General features: G+C 54.9%; 1 pseudogene; it reads left to right on the top strand.

Moving 5' to 3' along the window:
* Positions 1-14,842: 14,842 nt before the first annotated feature.
* Positions 14,843-16,441, top strand: LOC122206974 (annotated as a pseudogene).
* The last annotated feature ends 1,089 nt before the right edge of the window (positions 16,442-17,530 follow it).

The raw sequence follows: 17,530 nt of genomic DNA, 5'->3' as shown, positions 1-17,530 counted from the left end.
CCTGGAACGCTCTCCCGCACGCGCGGCGACCCACCAACCGCGCCCCACCCACCCCGGCCGGACCCCCGACGCGCGCAGCCGGCGCCCCTTTCTCTCTTCTTCCCCCCCTTCCTTCACTCACACGCGAGTGGGGCCGACAGCACTCCGCCCGGGACCCGGCCCCCCAAGAGCCACAGCGGCCCAAGGGGGGGGCGGGCACCCGACAAACGGCGAGGCCTGGTCTCGGTCCCGACACGGTGACGGGGGGAGGGAGAGGAGAAGAGGCGGACGCGCGCTCGGTCGTCCAAGCCGAGGCAGGGTGGGAACCAAAAGCAGCCCAGAACGGGAGGTGGGCCGGAGGCTGCGGGGAGGGGGCACGCACGAAGCGAGGACCAGACAGCGCGTGCGCGGAGGAGGGCACGGGCTCGGGGAAGGGCGCGCCAACGGAGACGCGAGCCGGGCCACCGGGTAAACATGCACGGGATCCCACCGCCACCAGCACGAGGGCGGTCCCGCGACGCCCGCGGCGCCAGCCGGCCTCAGCACCCTTAGCGAGCCTCCCCACGAGCCAGGCCCCCCCCACAACGCACGGCGCTGGGGTCCGGACCCACGGGACCCCCGCCGCGGGAGCCCGTCTCCAACCTCCATCCGTTCGGTCCATCCCGGAGCCACGCCCCAGGGAAGCGCCTCCCAAAGCCAGGCGCGGCCCCGACCCGCGCCCGCGCGCCACCCGCCAGCGGCAAAGCCCGGAACGGGAGGCGGGCGGGAGACAGCCGCCGCTCGCGCGGCGCAAGGGGGGGCGGGGCGCGCAGGGGCGCCCCAAGCCCCTCGGGACACACACCGCCACGGGAGAGGCGGGGGGACGCCGCGCGCGTGCGCGCGCGCTCGCACACCACACGCCCGAGGCACACGGGCCACGGCACCGGACACCGGCCAGGCCTGGCGGGACCCTCCCCCGACTCAGAGGGGGGAGGCGCAGGCCGCGGTAGGCGAAGAGCGGCGCTCGGCCCCACCGCGGGGCCGACAGACCTCCTCTCGCGCGGGAGAGAAGGCTCCGCCTAACACGCACAAGGGCATGCAGTCACCCTGACACAGGTGGCCACTACGCGCACAGGAGGGGCAGCGACTGGGGGGTTCCGGTACCCCAAGGCACCCTCTCGGATCGCTAGAGAAGGCTTTCTCACCAAGGGCGCGCCGCCCCCCACCCAATTCGTCCCCCCCATCGGGACGACCCGCCAGATAAAAGGCGTTTCTTCCCGGGGCCACCAGGGCCCGGGGCGGGGGAGAAAGGTCCACGGCAACGGAGTGACACAGGGCATTCCTGAGCATTCGCGGTCAGGGCCCACAACGAGGGCCACCTGCCTTCCCCACGCGCGGTTGCTCGTGTCGCCGCCCGGAAGGAGCGCCGCGCCTCCGGGTGAGGCCCAAGGAAAACCGAGGCAAAACACCGGCAGCAACGCGCTGGGCAAGAAACCGACAGTCCTCGCTCAGAGGGAGTTTTGGCCAAGCGCCACGGCGCCGGCTCGGCCCGCCACGATCGCTCAACTCGCCCCACCAAGTCAGCCCCCCCGCACCCCTCCGGGCAACAGCGGCCCGTTGCGGGGCGGGGACGACAAGGCGCCCGCTCCCCGCAGCGGGGGGAACGGGTGTGCCTCCCTTCACCGATTCTGCCACCCGCCCACCTCGGGCAACTCCGCCAACGGCGGCGACCCAAAGGGGGGTCCGCTGGGAACAGGGAACGGCGCCACCACTCGGCTTCAGGCACCTGAGACGACCTGGAGCGCTCCAGGGGCACCACGGAGGGCCAGGCGCCACGCGCTCAGCACGCCCAGGCGGCGAGCAGCGTGGCATCGGGTGCAGCCCCCCCACCACAGGGAGGCCGCCCACCACAACACAGCCAAGAGAGGCCAGCGAGAGTGTCCGCTGCGTCAGCCGACCCCGGTCCCGCAGCGACGGGAGGCCGGGGTCGGGCCGGAGTCCGCACCCCTCTGCAACCCCCCGCGCCGCCCACAGGCGGGAAGGAGGAGCATGGGGCCCGCAGGCAGAACGAGAAGAGCGGTCCCACTCACCAGGAGTGCCCGTCCCTCGTCTGACACGGCTTAGGCCCGGCCCGGGAGAGCGCGACATCACCACATCGATCGGTTACCGCCACACGAGGCAGTCCTGGGGTGAGGAGGGGGCTGGGGAAACGCCCGGCGAGGACAGCGACCAGAGGAGGACCTGCTTCAGCCTCGCCAGCACCCCTCCCCCACCTCTCCCAGGGAACAGGCAGCCGGACAACCCACAAGGGGAAAAGGGAACGCCTGACACGCGGCACGGAGCCTTGCGAGGGTGGGTTTGTCACGGCCACGGCCGGGTGCCCGCAGCGGGGAGCGCACGGGGTAGAAGACCCACGCCGCCTCCCCACGCCGCCCTCGGGTGCCAGAGACCGGAGGTGGCGCCACAGCCTGAACCACACCTGGATGCACGAGAGCCGGCGCGCAGGCCCAGGCAGACGGCTCGAGCAAGCAGGCGGGCAAAGGGCGGAGTCGGGCTCGGCTCGGCGTCACCGCCAAGCCCGGAGCCACGCCAGCCAGCGGCGACGAGGCCCAAGTCTCTCTTACAGGATGACAACCGCCACATCAGAACGTGTCAGCACCTACCTGGCAGCAAAAAGTACCTCTTTCAGGAGACAAAAATAACCGCGTTGGCAGGCGGGGCCGAGCCACAGGTCACTGGGACCTTCTGGGACCCTGGCCCGGCCACGGGCCCCAAGCATCTTCCCATCACCGCCAAGCAACCCCCCACCCCCCCGGAAGTCCCCGGGGGCCATCTGGTCGACCCCGGGACCGACCGACCGACCGACCGACCGACCGGGGAATCGCGGGATGGGGGGGGATGGCCGGGTAGGCCCTGCCCCGTTACACGTTCGCCCGTCCACGGGTCGTCTCCGGGTCGGGACTTAGAAAAATAAAACACTCCGCGCTGTCGCCTGCGGAAGCCTCACCGGACCTCGCAAGACCGGCCCCATGCCAGTCCCCGACCCCCGGCTGGGACTGTTTTGGGGGGGGGTCTGAATTGCGCGGAGGCGCCCCCGACGACAGGACCTCAACGGGGATCGCGGGCGCGCCGGCGTTGGCGCCCTATACGGGCTTCCCCTCGCGGCCCGGTCCCCAACTCCGCAGCGGGCCTCGGAAAATCTGGGGAGAAAATCGGGTCCAACGACCGGGAGCACCACGCGTGCCCCCGCCCGGGCCCATCGCGCCCTCCGCGGGCTTCCCCTCAAGGCTCAGGACGGTCCTCACCGGCCCGGCCCGGCCCAGCCCGGCCCGACCGCGAAGCGGGAGGGAAGACAAAAGACGCCTGGCAGGGAAGGACCGACAAGCGACCCACGGGGCCACAGTCTCCGGGTGGCGGCCCCGGACGGTCCCCGCGGTCGGGGGGGGGGGTGGTGGGAGGGGAGGAAAGCACCGGCGGGTGCTGGTCGACCCGTCCGGGCAGCCCCCCACCCCGGCTCGCTCCCAGGGAGCGCCGCCGCTACTCCCCCATATACCCGGAGGTTCAATCTCCGGCAAGTGCACCAGCCGCCGGCGCCCCGACGACAGCGGGACGATCACGCCAACGTCGCCGGCCTTCTGGAACTCCGCCCCGGGCACCGCGGCCGAATCGCATCCCTTGCCGACGTCGCCGACGCTCCGGAGGGGAAACGCTATATAAAAGCGGCCGCCAGGTGGCGCCCGACAACCGACCGAAACGTCAGCGGGGACAGCTCGCGATCTCGGGGCCGAGAGGGCGCACAGCCGGCGGCCCGGCCGCCCGATCTCGTCCCGGCCCACTCCGGATGCCGCCTCTCGGTCCCAGGCCGGCGGAGGGCGTCCGCCTCGGGAGCTCCCGGCCGGCCGGCACGGCGCGACCCCGGCAGCCCAAGGGACACTCGAAAAATGCATCGGGGCGGCTGCCGCTGAAAAGGCGGGGGGGGGGGGGGGGGGCAGACCGGCCACTCGACTCCCCGGCCGGCCGAGGCGGACGTGCGCGGAAAATTCCCCGCACACACCGGGCGGGCCGGGCACGGGCGGCCCAGAGCGGCCCAGGCGGCGCCCGCGCTCCCGGGAGGACTTAGACACATTTCAGCGGGCAGGAAGGAAGGAAGGGAGGGAGGGAGGGAGAGACGGACGGTCAAACCGAAACCACGCGAGAGAGTACTCCCAGAACAACAACGGACGGACGAGCCGTTTTTATTCTATTGGGTCAAGCGGGGGAGCGTCTCTCTCGGAAACATAACAAACCAAGCTGCGGGGGGGGGGGGGGGGACAGAAAGGGGGTGATGGATAAACGAACGACCACGGATAAAGCTTAAGCAAAGTCCTTCGCCGCACGGGGCCACGACGAAGTCCAAAGACCACAAACAGGTACGGGGAACATGGGTGCAAGTGCACCGCGTGGCAAGCGACAAGAATATGGCTTTCACCATTACTGTCCTCAATAAACACCACTACGGGCGGCGGTGGTGGCGGCGGCGGCGGGGGGGGGGGGGGGGGGGGGGGGGGGGATGGAGAACGGAAGGAGTTAATAGCCACTCACTAAAAAATGTCCCGGTTCCCAGAGGACCCTACAGTCCAAAGGGGGGGGGGGGTGGGCCCCCGCAGGGAAAAGGAAGGTGTCACCGAGACACACCCTATGCCTCCACCCCCTTAGGGTTTGCAGGTGACCCTGAGGGTGACACTGACACGAGACAGGTTAACCGTACAAGGAGCCAACAAATTGATTTCCTACAAGTTTCACGTGACAGGTAGAGCCCCTCCTGAGGAAACCAAGACCCTGAGAAGTGGCCAAACCTAAACGCTTGTATATTGGGTTGAACAAGGAGAAGCGACGGTGGACGACTAACTGAACTACGTGGGGAGGCTAAAGGATGATGAGGATTTTAAAACCAACCAACCAACCAACCAAGATCTGTTCTCCTCTAGAATTCTCTCCACTTCTCCCCCTGTCCTTGAGGATAAGAATGTCACTCCCCTGGTGGCATAGGAAAGACGGGGGGGGGGGGGGGGGGGGGGGGGGGGGCACTTCCAGGGAGAAAAGGAGGAGAGTGCTCCGTGCATGCTTCTTGCACCTGCTGGGCAGGAGGGTAGGGGTGGGTGGTTTACTTTGCTTGCTTGCTTGCTTGCTTGCTGCTGCTTTTTGAAAGCTTCTCTAATGTTTCCTTTACATCTAAGTCTTCCTTTCCAGTTTGGCTTTGGACAGGAGGAAGGCAGGCCACACGTTTTTCTGACACGGTGGAGAACGAAGGGTAAGATGAGTGCGGGCCCGTGCGTATTCTTTTCCGTCAGTCACGTGCCGTGGTGAGCAGAGCATCAGCTCTTGCCGGATGGGTGTCTCATTCCTCCGTGAACCATCAGGCAAGATGTCGGGCAAACACACACAGGGAGACTAAAGGTAGGAAGAACGTAGAGAAGACGGGCGACACGTGCCCGAGTCTCCAGAGCGACGATTTCATCCAGGGCACGGCAACGTCCAAGGTTTCCGGACACCACGTTGACGGACGCTTTGGTGCGTAGGTCACTTTGAATCTACAGTGCCACCCTCCGGTCCATTAGCACGTTGCCTCCGGCTCACGTGAGCGAGCGGTGGTGTCGTCGCGCAAAGAGACTGTGGGACTCGTCCCGGGATGGAACTGGGCCAGAGAGAGGGAGGGACGCCGCAGCCCATCGTTGAGCTTCAGGTGTCTGTAAGAGACCGAGTCTCTAAAGTACACCGAGGCACAGGGCGACCCGCTCGCTCGTGCCTGGACGTCTCTTTGTTCTTTCGAGGGGTCGATATCTGTGAGTGTGGTTTGTTTACTTTCCGGACAAGGCGAAAGAACTCTGAAACAGGAAATATTGGCACAAGGGGTCTGGTGGGATGGGAGGGTGCGGGTCAGTCCACGTACCGAGAACACGGGAGGATCGGGCGTCTGAACAACCAGGCGGAGAGGGGAGTTTAGCCTCGGTCATCACGGCAACCGGCACCTCGACAGAAACCACAGAAGGTGCCCAGGACGAACTGCGTCGCAGGAGCCAGCGTGGCCATTGCCCCACTGCCCTCAGCCCTCAGCCCAGCAGCAGGCAGCAACTGTCGTCCGGGTCCAGGCCGCGCCCCACTGCCCTCTTCTCAGCCAGAGCGGTGCCCGGGAGGGCGGCCCCAGAACAGATACCTCCTCTCCTCCGCACACATCTCGCCAACCCCTTGACCGCTTTGCCCGGGATACACAACTCCGCTGTACCCAGGCATGATTTTTCCCGTGGACCGGGGGCCTCCTTGGCCACTTAGGGTGCTCGCACCAAGATGAATCGGGCTAGAGACAGGGACACCTGTGCAGCCCGCTGTTGAGCTGAAGGGGCCTCTAGGAGAGGGACTCTCTAAAGTAGCTGACGTACAGGGAGACCCGCTCGCTCGTGGCCGGATGTGTCTTTGTTCCTTTATTTCTTTTCGTGTTCTTTATTATCATGTTTGGTACAATCGTAAGCGGGATTGGGTTGTTTGGGGTTTGTTTTTTCTTTTCTTTTCTAATTTGTCTTTCTGCGGTGTCATTATCCGCGTATACAGACGCAACAGATTTCGGTACATAGAGTTTGTATTTTTCCTGTGGACCAGGGGCCTACTTTGCCGCTTAGGATGCATGCGCCCCCACCCCCTGCCCACCCGCAGCCTTCAGTTCCCCAAACCACTGGAGGACTCATGGGGGTGGGAGTGGGGGTGAGGGTGGGGGAGGGGTGGGGGGCGGGGATGGGAGTGGCAGTGGAAGGGAGGTTCAGGGCGATTCATTCCAATGGGCCTCATTCAACCCCTTCGTTCAAATGCAGAAAGCTTTCTGTTAAAGTCTGAGCCTGGGGCTTCTCTGCATTGAATGGCTTTCTTCAACTCCCCCAACCCTTAGGCTGCAGTTTCTGAACTACTGGGAGGAAAGGGAGGAAAGGGAGGGAAGGGGGGGGGGAAGGGGGGGGGAGGGAAAGAAAGAAGGGGTGGGGGAGAGAAAGGGGGGAGGGGAGAAGATGATGTCTGAAGAACTTGCCTTCTCTGGAGCAAAGAGAGTCCCCTCCTTTTCCTAACCCAGGAAACCTCAATAAACCATTTGAGAATCATGGATGTGGAGGATGATATCTTACTATAATGCCTTCCAGGGGTGGGGGTGCAGGTACGTGGAAGGGTAGGGAGTTGGCGAGCGAGCGAGCGAGCGGCATGGTGTGGCGTGGCGTGGCCTGCCGAGTCAGAGTCAGAGGGTGGCATGAAACACGTGATGGTGGTGTCTTAGGGTTCAGAGGCCAAACACAGGCATGGGGCAATAAGGGATAGAGGGTGGGGGAGGCCTGACAGGGGACAATTGTGACCCCGGGCGATGGTCCCAGCGGGCACACTCCTGTAAAGCAACACTAACACTCTATTGATTAGCCATTGACCTCTCCTCCCTCTCCCACCTGCTTCCAAAGGGAAACTGAGTACAGTTTCATTCCACAGGCACTGGCTGTTTCACATGCAACCTTTGACGTGCCACTAAAAGGAGGAAGAAAGATGGACACACATGAAACAGCCCCACAGATGGCCTAGAGGGCGTGGGCGGGGCTCTCATCAGTCAAATTGGGAGTCTGAGTCAGGATCCTGGGGTTGTTTCAAAACATGGAATGGAAGGGGCTCCTGGCTGGCTCACTCAGAAGAGCATGCGACTCTTGGACTCTTGATCTCTGTCAGGGTTGTGACTTCAAGTCCCACATCGAGTGAAGAGAATGTGAAAAATGAATGAAGGAATGAAGGAATGGATGAACAAACTTAAAAAAAAAAAAAAAAAAAAGGTTGTGGGGCGCCTGGGTGGCTCGGTCGGATAAGTGTCCGACTTGGGCTCAGGTCATGATCTCACGGTCCGTGAGTTCAAGCCCCATGTCGAGCTCTGTGCTGACAGCTCAGAGCCTGGAGCCTGCTTCAGAATCTGTGTCTCCCTCTCTCTGACCCTCCCCCATTCATGCTCTTTCTCTATCTCAAAAATAAATAAAAGTTGAAAAAAAAAAAAAAGTTTGCAACGTTTATGTCTTTAAAACAAATGGAATCGGTGGGGTGCCTGGGTGGCTCAGTGGGTGAAGCATCCCACGCTTGCTAGATTTTGACTCACGTCATATCTCAGGGTTCGTGAGACCAAGCCCTGCATTGGGTTCTCACACGGACAGTGCAGAGCCTGCTTGGGGTTCCCTCCCTACCCACCCTATACCTCCCCCATAAACCAATAAATAAACATCAAAAACATAAATCTTAAAACACTACAACAAATGGAATGGAAAGAGAGAACGCAACGAGGAGGATGTGAATGTTGCACCTAATACCACTGAACTCTACGCTTATATATGGTGAAAAATCTCAATTGTAGGTGATGTCTACTTCTAACCACAACTGAAAGGAAAACGACAAAACACCGGTCCTTGGCTCACAGTAAGGGAGTTCCTGGATTTGGTCCGAGAGGGCCTTCTCATCCGCCGTGTGGAAAACTATGGAATGGTTTCTTCCTCTCCAGGCCGATGACCATTGCCAACGACAGTAGGTGTAGGTGCTGTCCTCCTACCTGTGAAGGAAAGGCAGGAAGAAGTGTAGCATTTAAAAGCATCTTTTAAACGCTGTCCACCTTTCCCAGTTTGTCCCCTCACTATGTCTTGCTTACCTTTTATAGCATTTACCCTATGTCGATGCAAAATGAACGAGCCTTTTTAAAAACAATTTTAAAGAGGAAGGAAAAGAGTTTCATTGGAGCCCAAGTTAGGAGGGCTGACGGGGATACGCAATCTTCACAAAGCAGTCAGTCATCTGGGGAAGGCCTCACATTGGGCATACATACAGCTTACCAAAAAAAAAAAAAAAAAAAAGGAAAAACAGGGCACGGGGGTGGGGGGGGGGGGGGTTGGCCGCAGATGTTAGGAATCATCATGAGGAGAAAGAACACATTCCAGAAAGTTACAGACTTTATCTTCTGTTTTTAGTATGTGCAAGGCTGTATGACTTCAATCTTATGGCGACCAGGAAGGTTTTTGTATTGTTTTCTTTTGTTTCCCTTATCTTTATAAGCCGCCTTTGGAAGCCCCCTTTTTTAGTTAGTTATGTTTAAGAAAAAAAAAATTTTTTTTTTTTTTTTTTTAACAAACCAGACATACAATCTGTGCTCAGGACAGAAAAAGAGCCCATGCTTTGAGGTTTTCTGGAGTCCCTTTGACCTCGGTAAATATTAAATGTATAGCTTCCCTGGGAGAGCACCAACATAAAAAGTTTAGAATTTCCTTTATCATTTCCCCGTCTTGATCGATAATCTTTCCTCAGAAATCACGGACGATCAACCTGATGTTTTTATGTCCCTCAGTGCCAGGTGACTGTCTTGTCTGCCCTGGGTGTGTCCCTCCTTGCTAGGTATGAGAGAGAGAGAGTGTGAGTGTGTGTGTGTGTGTGTGTGTGTGTGTGTGTGTGTGTGTGTGTGTGTCTGTAAACACACATATATGTCTTTGAACCACCTAGGGTTCCTCGTTGGGGTGAACTTATTGTAACATAAATGGTGGGAAACTCAAAAGTGACGTATGTTCTCTGTAAGTTCCATTGACCAGCAGACATAGTTCATGTGCTTGGCTCAGATGGTCTGCCTTTGTATTTGGCAAAGCATTTTTAACAGAGAGACAGGGACAGCAACACACTTTCAACAAGGACAATTTGAAGGAGCCAGTGCAACATTGGAATACACTTGAATTGACAAAAGAATGAAATCCCAAGAATCCTTTACATACCTGTTGATAAAAGGGAAGGCACATCTGTGATTATTGATGAGGAAAGATGGAGCACCCACATTGAGGAAACATACCTGTCATGCATATTCCCAGGTTTGCTTAGGGGCGGAGACTTAACATGAGAAGGAGGCAAAATTTAGTCCCTGATGTCAGGAGGTTACCTTAGGACACGGAGAAGGGGCTGTGGGTATGCCCCGAGAGCTGGTATAACCTGGATGAGGACTTAGGCTCTTTCTCTCAGGGCTGTGCTGGCTTATAGGCTGCAAGCATATCGGTGGACCTTGAGTCCAGGCTTCTTCAGAGACAGCTAGAGTTTGTTTGTGGGACCTGAAAAGACACAATAGCTGATTAGGGGCAAATAGTTCCCTGAAGAACAAGATTTAGGTTCTCTGCGAGAGAGAGAGCGAGCGTCAGCCTCCTTAACCCTCCGTGGCACAGTTTCAATTGCCCACTCCCCACTCCCCGCCCCCCACACTCACCCCCAGCCTCTGGAGTTTGGATCATTTCCCAATGGTAAGGAACGGGGACGATGATGGGTGATGGCTCGGGCTAGGGCTATCCGTTTATCTCCCCCGGTGAGAACAGTTTCTGTAAATCTCACCTGTCACAGGCCTAGGTGCAGGGCTACACAGAAGTTGTGAAGGGAATCGAAGCAACATGGAGTCAGAGGTGTTAAGTTTTCTTCCCCTTTATAAGTTTCCATTGTCAATCCCTCATTCCACTTCTATGGAACAGGGATGGAGGTCCACCTTCTGAAACTATTTCAAGCCGAATTAGGGTGTGGCAGGGGCTTTGGAAGGGAAGGATTTGACAGGGTGCAGGTCACAACTTTTGCTCCCTTGTGCTAATTGGGGGTGGGGGGGGGGGGAATCAGAGATAGTTCCTATCTGAGATCTTGGGTATTTTTCTGCATAGTTTGGTACTGCATCATATCCTGAGATTTCTCCCCAAGTGTATTCTAAGGAATAGTAACAGTATAGTCAAACCCAATGTTATGACCACCTTGTGGGGGGAGGGCGCGGGGGGGAAGGTTGTGGTGGTCAAGGGCCTCTTACTGTACCCAAGTGAATTGCTGTCTGATTTTATTTTTATGTTTTTTTTTTAAATCTTATTAAGTAACCTTTACACCCAACGTTGGGCTCGAACTTACAACCCCAAGATCGAGAGCTACACGCTCTACCGACTGAGCCATCCAGGTGCCCCTGTTTATGTGGGCTTTCGTTGCTGGGGCACCTGGGTGGCTCCGTGGGTTAAGCATTGGACTCTGGCTCCGGTCAGGATCTCGCCGTTCGTGATTTCGAGCCCCGCATCCGACTCTGTGCAGACAGCTCAGAGCCTGGAGCCAGCTACAGATTATGGGTCTCCCTCCCCCCACCCCCTCTCAAAAATAAATATTAAGAAACTTATAAAAATACAAATAAAATATGGGTTCTTATTTCTAAAGAGGAGCTAATACAGTTGCAGCAAGTGTTTGTGAACTAGCTTTGACTCTGCCTCCTCGTTCAGCAAGCAATCAGGTAACTAATAAGAGGTACTTCTACAGAAAGAGAAGAACACCACGGGTTAATGGGTAGAACAACTTATAAACCCAGTGTCTAAGTCCCAAGTGCGGTCAGTGAGAAGGTGTCTAGATGCCAGGCTCGAAGCATCCTCAGCTGGAGTGGGAGCAGGCAGGGGGCAATCTGACCGATTTTTCTGGCATGTAGTTCAAATGTCTCATTTTGGGGGATTCTGAGTGGCTCAGTGGGTTCAGGTTCAGTATTCAAGTCTGGATCTCCACTCAGGTCTCAATCCCAGGGTCGTGAGCTCAAGGCCCCAGTTGGGCTCCACACTGGGCATGGTGAAGCCTACTTTAAAAACAACAAAAACACAACAGCAGCAAATGTCTCGTTCTGAATGGCCCATAGAGCAACAGGCACACAGATTGTCTACAACTGTGGCAATTTCTCTGAAGTTTATCTCCAGTTGTCCAGCTTTCCTTTGCAGGGCTTCAGGGAAAAGGGCCATTTGAGTTCTTCAGGATGGTAAGATAAGAGGATGGGAGAGGATTGGAAGCCTGAGTTTGAAGAGTCGTAGTCAGATATTCGAGGAAACCAGGATTCAGGATCCAGCCCAGTTTTAAAGGCAAACAACAGTCAAAGAAAATTAATTAACCAGAACTAGAAGTTAACATCCACAAAAGAGCTACTGAAATACAATCTTTTTCTATCGAGACCCCTCCATTCCTGTCAAAGATAGCCCAATGAAAACTAATTTGTTTGTAAAATAAGTCCAGTGTTAACAGACATGGCTTCAGTATTGACATAAGCACAGCAAGAATAGCGATTGACCATATAGTATTTTGTGTTTTTTCTCTCTTCTTTTCCGCCTGCCTGCCTTCTTTTTATTTTTTTTTTATGGAGTTCTTTTTTTCCTCTTAAGTTAATTCCTTTATTTTGAGAGCTGGGAGGAAAGGGAGAGGGGGAGAGGGGGAGAGGGGGAGAGGGGGAGAGGGGGAGAGGGGGAGCTCTGCACTGTCAGTGCAGAACCCAGCTCAGGGCTCAAATCCATGAACCATGACCGTAGGTGAAATCAGACGCTTAACCGACTGAGCCACCCAGGCCCCCCACACACCAGAATTCTTTACACTGTCAAATGTACGAATGTATCTCATCATTTTCAGAAACACGTTGTGGTGTTTGGTTTTGTTTCTTTTTTCTTTTACTGTACAATTTTTAGCAAGTCATGAAACGGGCGCCTGGGTGGCTTTGTCAGTTAAGCATCCAACTTCGGCTCAGGTCATGATCCCACGGTTCGGTTCGTGAGTTTGAGCCATGCATTGGGCTGTCTGTGCTGTCAGCACAGAGCCCGCTTCGGATCCTCTGCCCCTCCCACCGACTCATTCTGTGTGTGTGTGTGTGTGTGTGTGTGTGTGTGTGTGTGTGTGTGTGTCTTTCTCTCTCTCTCTCTCTCTCTCCTAAAAATAAAGAAATAGGCTGGAAAACAAATCTTCAAGGAAAAAAAAAAACAACAAACGATGAAACATGTTTACTAACAGACCCAAGTATCTTTACTGTTTTTCTGAATAAAGCCAAAGACCAAACACACACACACACACACACACACACACACACACACAGCAAAACAAAAAACAAAAAAACAAACAAAGAAAAGAAAACGCCGTAGGTTTAGTAATTCACAATTTAGTATTTTATCTTCTGTGGAAAAGACTCAGATGTCTGAAGAACTGAACCTAATTTACCACTTAACTTAGCAAAGCTTTGAAGTTACAGGTCACGAAAGATTTGGGAAGCCATTTTAAAAGTTTACAAATAGGGACTCCTGGGCGGCTCAGTCGGTTAAGCGTCGGACTTCGGCTCAGGTCACAATCTCACAGCTCGTGAGTTCGAGCTCCGCGTGGGGCTCTGTGCTGACCTCTCAGAGCCTGGAGCCTGCTTCGGATTCTGTGTCTCCCTCTGTCTCTGCCCCTCCCTCGCTGACATTCATTCTCATTCTCTCATTCTCTCTCTCTCTCTCTCTCTCTCTCTCTCTCTCTCTCAAAAATAAATGGTACAAGGAAAAAATTTAAAGGTTTACGAGTAAACATTTTTGTGTATTTAACCTATCTCCTGTCAACATTCACCCACGAACACTGTATGCGAGAGACAAAATCGACCATCGTTTGAAGTACTTTTTGCTGACAAACTGCAACGGGTACCAGTGAAGTCATAAACTGAAGTCACATGAAAGCTGATTAGGCCCCTGCCTCGGGCCTGAACCCTAGAGTGCGTGTCTGAGTGGAACAAGGAAGGGCGTAAGTGTTTGTAAAGTTTTTTTGATTTTGTTTTTGATACCTGTTGTAAAACGAGGGAGAAAACGTGTTATGTTGTTTGTAAAGGTCACAGAGATGTATATTTTGAGGACCACAATTACAGGGTCAGTATTGGGACGGAAGCAAGGCCATGACCGGAGCTGCCCACCCCAAAGGCTTGTCATGCAGAGAGCACCAAATTCAAGCCATTTTACAACCACCACCACAAAGAATAAAACCTAACTATCTGCATTGTATTTGATATCGACGGCTCCGAAAATATGTCCATTTTAAGTAAGCAATCACCCTTCCATGGCCCTTAGTACCCAAGACGTCACACCCGTGTCCACTAAAAAGTCAAACGATCTGTTTCCCCACCATCAGGCTCACACGGGAGGCCCCACCACCGGGGATGGCCTAGGAGATCACTGGAGCCACACCAACTGATGCAGAAACAGGGGGAGGGGGAGGCGGCCAGGGAGCCGCCGGCCAGGCCCCAGGCAGATTTAAAGTTTTGGACTCACCTTTTTGTGTTTCTTTCATCTTTTTCTTTTGCACCTCCAACTCCGCGTCCGCGTCCACCTCCTACTTCTTCTTCCATCTCTGTCTCCTGTCTTTGCCTCCTGCAAAAGTGGCTTTGTCTCTGGTTGCTTTTCAGCCCCCTGTGGAAGAGGTGAAGGAGGAGCAGGCCGTGGGGTGGGCACCCATCTTGGCGCTTGTGCTCGGGGAGGAGGAGGGGCGGGTTTAGGATCACTGGCATCTGTCTGCCTTCCTCCTCTTCCTCATTCTTCTGACTATTGGGAAAGGGTGTGTGGGTGTGGGTGTAGCGGGGAGGGCAGGTGTGTTCAATTTTTATCTCTCCTCTCTCTGGGCCATCAATTGTGTCCCTTCCCGTGAGGCAACTTTCTTATGGAGTAACATAAAACTCTGAATGTAGAGAATTTCACACACACACACACACACACACACACACACACACACACCCCACACCCATACCCCGTTCACGTGAATGTGAAACACATTTGGGTTTGTTCTGATCCTCCTGAGTGTTAGAATGCCCAATGTTCACAAGAGCTTGCCTTGAAACACAGTAACGGAGCTCGGTTACAAATTGGTGTGAGCAATAGCATCCAGAGGTAGAGAAAACATCTCACATGGATAACACCTGTGGCCATAGATCCACAAACAAGATGCAAACCAACATCAGCCTCTGTTTCACTCCTACTTGTGGAGAGGACGCGAAAGACCCAATGGTCAAATCTCCCCCTTTTATAAAAACAAATCCAATCGCACGAGAGCATTACCGTGGATGGATCCCATCGTGCAGGTGTTTTCCATTTCCAATGAGAACACAGCCAATTTGGTGCAAAGAAGCCAAAAGCTGCAGCAACCCACAAACCAAATGTGGCCCGGGATATCTCCGTGAGCGTCCCTTCCTCCCCAAAAGCCGGGGCTTCGCTGATGGAACCAAAGGGCTTCCTAGTTTCTGGCTGCGTCGTCTCACGGCCAGCTTTCTCTAAGGGAGCACACAAGAAAACTCATTCAGACACCTCCAAAGAACCCCATCTGGGCCATCAGGGACTCAGGTGACCTTTCCATGTTCCCATGTAAGTAAGCACTTGCAAGTATAGGCTCCATATGTCCTATACGTGTAGCCTGCCGAAGTTTCCTTTTGGGGATGGGTGGTTGCTTTCTCCACACTTAGAGCAAGGTTATTAAATGGTGGCGGTCACGGTGGTGTTTTTTCCTCTTCCGTAAAGAGTTACAAGGCGGCCATTTCGTGGGAGCGAAGCGGTAGCTGGGCTGCTCCTGGATCCCTCGCCGCTTCGGGTTCCCTGTCAGGCTTCCTAGCAGCGGCCTAGCGGAGAAATAAGAGCAGGTGTCTGAATGTACTCGGGTGACCAAAGATGAGAATGACGAGCCCATCGAAATGCCATCGGAAGACGACGGGACAGTGCTGCTGTCCACAGTGACAGCCCAGTTTGTCGGCAGCACGTGGACTGCACTACCGGAATCCAGCGTCTCAGCGTATGAGAGGTGTCCGGCTGGTCAAAGACATTCTGCACATCCCTGATGCTGGCTGGGGAAATCCGGTAGCGGATAGTCGTCAACTTATCCCAAAGATAGCCACAGAAAAAGGGACGAGACAGGTGCCTGCTTCTTCAGCAGTGAAAGTGAAGAGAGCCATCCAGGGTACGTCAGATTTAAGAGTGTTGGGTCTCCTGTGGAAAACAACCGAACAGGATCTGAAAGAATATTTTGGGAGCTTTGGAGAGGTTCTTCTGGTTCAGGACAGGAAAGATATTCACACTAGTCCTTCAAAGGGTTTTGGCTGTGTTCCTTTTACGTAATAGGAAACCCAGGTGAAAGTCATGCGATCAAGGAACGATGGTGTGACTGCAAACTTCCTGAAACTCATCCAAGCCCAGATGAGCTTTTGAGAAGCAGGAAGGCGTTTGTCGGGTGCCTTACAGAGGGACGTGACTGCCTATAAGCTGCAGCAGTTCTTTTGCCAGGACTGAGAAGCGGTAGACAGCTTCATTCCCAAACGGTTCCCGGACTTTCCCTTTGTTACATTTGCAGATGATCAGGTAGCCCTCGCCCTCACCCTCGCCCTCTCTGATATTATCATTGAATTTATTTTTCTCAATGTACCCCCAAGGTACTTAGCCTATAGGGCAACAGTGGTTTGAGGAGGAGAGTCCTTCATACCCCTCGCCCTTTCAGCCCCCGCCCTGGCACAACCCCCTCCAGGAGCCCTCTGTTTGTTCCCCTTAGGGAAGAGCCTCTTACGTTTTTGTCCCCCTCCCTGTTTGTATGTTATTTTTCCTTCCCTTCCCTTCTTCCCTTCTTCCCTTCTTCCCTTCCCTTCCCGGGTTCCCTTCCCAGAGTTCCTCTGTTTGGGAAGTGAAGGTCCTCACACGGGTGAGGTCCTGTGATACATGTGTTTCTCTGAGGGACGAATGTCACTTTGCATGACACCCTCCAGTTCCATCCAGGTACTTGCAAATGGCAAGACTTCATTCCCTCTGGTGGCCGAGCACTGCTCCGTTGTAGATGGATACCACCTCTTCTGTATCCATTCATCCATCGATGGACATTTGGCCCCTTTCCATACTTTGCCTACTGCCGATAGTGCTGCTATGCACACTGGGGTGCGTGTGCCCCTTGGAAACAGCAGACCTGTATCCTTTGGCTAAGTACCTAGTCGTGAAAGTGCTGGGTCGTAGGGTACTTCTATGTGTCATGTGTTGAGGAACCTCCTCAGGTCCCTGGTTCTGGAAAGAACTCCGATAGTGGTTCTAAATCAGGTGCGGCCATCGGTTGGGGACCCCCATCAAATGCAGAGTCAGGCAGCGGTTTTCCTGCAGGCTTTGGCTCAAGCACGGATTCTAAATCTTCCAGCTGGGGAATTTATACAGCGGGGTAGGTATAGACTGGTAGGAATTCAAATTTTTCTAAACACATGGTAAGTGTATTTCTTTTTTTCTTCTCTTCTCTCTCTCTCTCTCTCTTTCATTTTCTTTCTTTCTTTCTTTCTTTTTTTTTAAACATTTATTTATTTTTGAGAGACCGAGAGAGACAGAGCGGGAAGGAGGAGCAGAGAGAGAGGGAGACAGAATCCGAAGCAGGCTCCAGGCTGTCCGCACAGAGCCCGGTGCAGGGCTCGAACCCACAAACCGTAAGATCATGACCTGAGCCGCAGTCACACACTTAACTGACGGAGCCACCCAGGCACCCCACCCATGGTTAAGTGTATTATAAAACCCATCCATACTGAGAGTTTTCAGAATCAGTACGTTCAGCGTGGGGTATATTCACCACTATTTTTGACATTTTTCTTCAGAAAGAGAGGCAAAGCTAAATGAATTTTAGAAGTTTTGTTACATGAAGTGTTGAAATATCAGGTGTTTGAAAGCGAACTGCTGTTTGCCTGATTGGTTCTCGTTCTCTCTCTCTCTCTCTCTCTCTCTCTCTCTCTCTCTCACACACACAC

Source organism: Panthera leo, chromosome E1 (genome assembly GCF_018350215.1).
Source record: "Panthera leo isolate Ple1 chromosome E1, P.leo_Ple1_pat1.1, whole genome shotgun sequence".
In the NCBI taxonomy this organism is placed as follows: domain Eukaryota; kingdom Metazoa; phylum Chordata; class Mammalia; order Carnivora; family Felidae; genus Panthera; species Panthera leo.
The sequence above is the reverse complement of the archived record's forward strand: the minus strand, read 5'-3'. Positions and strand labels throughout refer to the sequence as shown.